Source organism: Fopius arisanus, unplaced genomic scaffold (assembly GCF_000806365.1).
Source record: "Fopius arisanus strain USDA-PBARC FA_bdor unplaced genomic scaffold, ASM80636v1 scaffold00061, whole genome shotgun sequence".
Classification (NCBI taxonomy): domain Eukaryota; kingdom Metazoa; phylum Arthropoda; class Insecta; order Hymenoptera; family Braconidae; genus Fopius; species Fopius arisanus.
This window is the reverse complement of record NW_011887800.1, coordinates 332,019-337,636: the sequence shown is the minus strand read 5'-3', so window position 1 is coordinate 337,636 and position 5,618 is coordinate 332,019. Positions and strand designations below refer to the sequence as shown.

Genomic DNA, 5,618 nt, shown 5'->3' with positions numbered 1-5,618 from the left:
TCCCATCTCGTCGGGTGAAACCCGTGGCAAATCACATCAATTGATGGAATCAGTCTCAATGCGAACATTGAAAACTCGAGTGATATTCGTTTTGGCTGAGAGAAGGGGCATATCCGCATTGACCAGAACTTGTCGACGCATTAGCATTTTGCACGGGAAAGTCGCCACCTGGGACAGCTCCATTGCACAACTATAAAATCAACAGAAACTCCCGTCACTGGACCCGACATTACGCAAATGCTAATCTAATCTCTGCAAATGTTTTCCCCCCTTTTCGTCACCGAGAGAAAAAAATTATTTGGAAAAATATCTTCCGATTTTATGAATCGGCACAACCATTGGATTGCGGCTCAACCCGATAACGAACAAACATACCTGTTATTCTGAAACTTTCTCAGAATCGATCTCCAGAATCATAAACAGGTTTGATAAGAAAAAATCTATAAATTGAACTGCCGCAAATGCAATTTCGATAAAAAATGATTGTCACAATATAATTCGTGCGTCACGAAGAAGAAAATTAGTGGAATCGTTGGGACATTGTGTATAATCGTCACTAGAGATAAGATGTATTAAAAACATCATTAATCTCGTAAAAATTCTGAGTAATCCGAGTGAAAAAAAAAACCCGAGGAAAAAAATGCGGTCTCAGGGATGCACGCAAAATAATGGCGGTCTTATGCGAGTACACGTGGAGGAGCGGACGTGAGTCATAAATGGGCTTCTCTTGGGTCTGACGTGGTGGGTATTATCTACGTAACCGCGAAAGAGACGCGAATCCGCATCACGTGGAAAACCGAGAGAAAAAGAGAATCCGGAGCTCACGCGATCTAACGAGTGACGACACACTTGGCAATATGTATGACGTATGCTATGTGACTCCATTCCACGAACAAAACAATTACCCTATGTAATTATTTCATCGCATTTCCCCTGAAATTCTTTGCCACCCATAAATCATTGGGGAATTTCCGTCAATTTAACATTAAAATACCATTTTTTCGTCAAGTCATTCATTAATTTATTTATTCAATGTCATGCATTAATTTATTTATTCATGTGATTAATTAATTCTCATCTAATTAATAATAGATCGATTCATTTATCATTAGTTATTGATCATTTCAATTTTTACATGAAAATTATTAAATTTTTATGTAAATTGAATGAAAATTATTAAAGCTTTTGTTAAAGAGAAAATTATTTTATAATTATTAATTATTAAAATAAAATTATTAAATTTCATGTAAAACGAAAATTATTAAAGCGTAGAGTTTTTTTCTTATAGATAAAATTCTTTCGTTTTATCGATACGTTAATTAGATATTTATTAGAATGAAATCTATTTCTCATCAGATTCTCAACAGTCAGAATATTTCTTATCAATTAGAAAAAAACGTTTTTGAAACAAAAAATGAATTGTTTACAAATTGTTGGTGACGTGAGGTTGTAACCCGCGAAAATCGCGATCATTTGATTAGTTGAATGTGCAGGCATGTAGTTCCAAAAACGAATTCAGTAAATAATTGGTGAATGTTTGAAATAAATCAACTAGAGAATTCCACAATTCTGAATAATAATATAATTACAGTATATCTTTCAGATGAAAAAGGATTGAACCGGTAAACTCCACCGAAGTCCTTGACCATTTTGAAGAATCTGATAGACGTCAACTCCCAAAAAGTCAATAAAATTCCGCTATATCATCGTCTCAAGTATTTCCAAAAGAACTCCTTATCCCGCGTATTTTCGTCAGAAACCCCGAGTGATTGGGCCTAATCCACAAATATTGAATCGGCGAGATATTTATCAGCGGATGGGAGTGAATTTTTTTTTTCATGTCTGTTATCAACCCGAGGCACGCCAGTCTCTTGATAAGTCTGTCGACTGTCTCTTTTCCCAATCAGTGTCTCTTTATTTCTCTCGATGATTACCCTGAAGGCCGTAGGGTACGAAAATATGTTTACGCGATTACCTCGAGACACCGAGGAAGCAACGCATTGTTTTTATCGAGATTTAATCATGTAAGAATCGATAATGAAGTATTACACGGTACACGAGTTTATAATTAAATTCATTGAGTCGCAATTCTCATTGTACTCATTCCCCTTAATACCTGGAAATGTTTTTACTACGAGATGTCAATCGATGACGCATCAATCATCATTCATTTCCATCTGAGTGGATAAAAAGGGAGGGGTTTATTCCGATTTTAATTAAGTCATTGTGGAATTAATATCTCGTGCATTCTTTTTTTTTTTGCGTGTCGCATGTGACTCACTCTAATAACGCATGAAACACTCGAAGATATCGCGATTTCTCGTCCGGAAGATCGACGTCCGTTGGTGCCTGGTTTTTTTTTTTTTACTGAAATCGATCCCCTACCCAGTGGCAAGATTGTGACTCACGCGTCTCACAAAAGGCGATAAGAAATCGCGAAATGAATTTACGGGAATTTCATGAAAAGAGAGAAACGCACACAAAGATACAGGAGTCATCCTAGTTTTTTTTTTTTTTTTTAATGAAACTACGGGGAGGAGGTGAATGAAGATTTTCGTGGAAGTTCTTGGAGGTTTGTGAATGAACGGTTCTCGGAACGAGAGTCTCACACCTGTAAAAGAAAGACGAATTAATGACCAATGATGTGAGTCATCGTTTTTTACTGACGCGGATATAAATATTCCGGGAGATATTTTCACATGAATTTATATGAATTTTAATTAATGACTCCTGTGGATCCAACGAGTTGACGCGAATATTTCTGTCGAATCAAATTGAATTTTATGTATTAAATAGTTTGTTCATTTCCCGGAAGTGTGATAAGACCTGGATGTATCTGGGGAATCCCCAGTGAATCCCGAGGTTTGGAAAAAACTTGGAAGAGATAAAGTGAAATGTCAACTTTTTGAATATGGAAATATTGGAATGATGGGATAAAGTATTGATAGATTATCTCTGAAACACCAGTTCAAGAGCAGAAGAATTTATTAATTGTCGAACGATTAATTTTCGCAGATTTCTGACGAAAATTCAGATCAACTTGCGCTCTGCATCTGAAATATGATTTTTTGAATTTTTAATTAATGATTTCTTATAAAAAACATTCGCGATTAATTCAATTTTTTTTCTCAAAAATTAATAATGGATATTCCACAAGTATCCAAGGTTTCATGACTTTGACTGCATTTTCTCCTTTATTTTTACATTTTTCCATGAGTTTTTCGTGGCTCCCATAAACCCACAATTAAATTACCTATTCTCAAAACGTTATAAAAAATTAAAAAAATTGAATTACCCATAATATTTTTCAATAATTCAACCATTTCACCTTAAAAACGAAAAAATCAAAAGAAAAATTGCAGCCAACGTTACTGTTTAATATTTTAAGAACAGGACAACAGTAGAAAAAGATTTCAAAGCTTTTGCTCATGCATAAGATAAAATTAAGGATTTTATTTTTTCATTTCAGGTTTATTTCAAGGATTGATACCTGTTACATTCTTCCTACCTTATCGACCAGTCGACAAGGTAGGGAAAATACTGATCTTACCGATTCCCCACTTAACCCCACACACAAACAATAAGTTCATGATTTTTTAATATTATTCCCCTTCTCCTAGGCTACCTGAAACTTATCAAATAATTACTTCATGAATCCACCAGTGTATCAAAAAATATTTATAACATCGGCTGCATTTTTCAGAAAAGAAGGCTAACATCCGAGTAGAGACTTAAAATGAAAAAAAATGAATGAAATTTTCATAACCCGACTCCACTCTGACATGAAGCAATTCCATGAAGACTCTACGAGGAGAGTCCAAGGGAGATATCTTTTTCAATTCAACTTTAATCAATCGAGTGATTTTTTCCTCTTGAACTGAGGGACGGAGTACTGTGCATTGAGGTCATATGCAACAGGTGGTAACAGGTAGAATAGGGGGATGACTGGTGGGTGAGTCATGGGGTTGCTCCAGGAATGCCAAACGTCTCCTCATGCCAAAACCCCACTACCTTGTCAACTTGGTAAGCACTTTCGCGCCAGTTTACTCCTCACCTCCTCCCTTTCCCCAAGAACCTATATACCTGTCTGCAGATGACTCACCGGGCTACACACACCAGCATTTCTTCACGGCAAAATAATGCCCGCTTGTTTATTCACCGGGGAATGAATTCTAGAGGTACCTTACACTATCATCGATCCCATGGAAGTATGTAGGTGAACTCCACTCTGGAAATTATACTTGAAATTCTAATTTGAACTCATGCTTCAATAATAATAAAAGTAATATTAATAATAACAATAAAAATGATAATGATGATAATTATTTTTAACAGCCATAAAAAGCCATGAAATAATAAATAAAGAAATATTATAAGATCTTAATATTTCTGAGGAAAGAAAAGTCCAGAAAATTTTTTATTTTGGAGAAAATTGAATCTCTTAATTTGAAGAAAGGCAATAGAAAAAATCACGCACTTCGCGATATTTTTCCTTATTATTAAAGTAGAAACACAAAAATGAAGTTCGCCCGAGTCGAAATATATCGAAACGCGCAGGACTAATTCCTCATTGATCAACTCGAACCGCCAAATTCAAATTCGGCGCACGAAGTGCGCAGTAGGTCTCTATATATGAAATGTTCGAGTCATTTTCTGACGAAATAATTGAATTCAGTAAAAGTAAATTCGTTCACCACTTGCAGTGTCATTTCTGATATACAGAGAGAGGGGTTTATTGGATTATATGACTCATTATTGAGAATATTTTACTCATTAAGATTATTGGTACAAAAACGAATCGGAGTGGAGAGCGCGGGAGTGTTAATATAAACATAAACAATGACTTCATAAGGAGAATGAACTGAGAGTTCTTTGCTAATAGATGATAATATTCTTTTGGTCTTTGTGACCGGTATTTAGTCTGCTCCAGCAGTCCGTAAAGTACAGACGTCACTTCCTCCTGTCATATTAATAATAAAATAAAGTAAAATTCAATTCACTGCGTTATTCTTATAATTATTTCTTGATTCATTTCCATTAGGGTTTATTATTTATTTTGATTTCAGTTAGTTGATTTTTCTTTCAGTGCGGGATTCTAGATCAATGATTGATGGGTCTTGAATAATCGAAAATCTTTCGGGGAATTCAGAATACTAGGGTCGCACCTTGCCACTGAGCTACCGTCGTCGGTCCAGTTTCTACTGTGAAGTAAACAAAGTGTTTGAATGAATGAATGAATGAATCGATATATCGAATCGAAGGATTTGTGGCACGTGAGCGCGCGCACGTTCTCATATTCTGGGAAAACTTATGCAATTGTGGTGCATGAGAGAATTGAACGAGAAATGTAAAAGAAGTAAGGATGTTAGGGGGGACGGTGGGTGGTGGGTGGTGGGCGGATGGGTGACCTTGGCTGTGGCACTGGCGTGACTCACAGTGAGACGCGAGGAGCGCGAACATTTCCCGCCCTCCACCTCGCGCACCTTCGCCGAGTGTGTGTGAGTGACGTGGAGGGAGTTTACCCGCAAATTTCTAGGAAGTCAACTTCAGGAAGTTGAGGAAATCGAATGTATGGACCTGTAATAGCGACGTTCATCATCCAGAAGGTTCCCGGAATT

At 36.3% G+C, this 5,618-nt stretch overlaps 1 long non-coding RNA gene across 1 annotated transcript; it reads left to right on the top strand.

The window, feature by feature from the left end:
• The first annotated feature begins 340 nt into the window (after nucleotides 1-340).
• LOC105268793 (uncharacterized) lies at nucleotides 341-4,259 on the top strand. The gene is made up of 3 exons (XR_892374.1): nucleotides 341-569; nucleotides 3,470-3,528; nucleotides 3,704-4,259. It is a non-coding gene; the product is annotated as an uncharacterized lncRNA (long non-coding RNA).
• The last annotated feature ends 1,359 nt before the right edge of the window (nucleotides 4,260-5,618 follow it).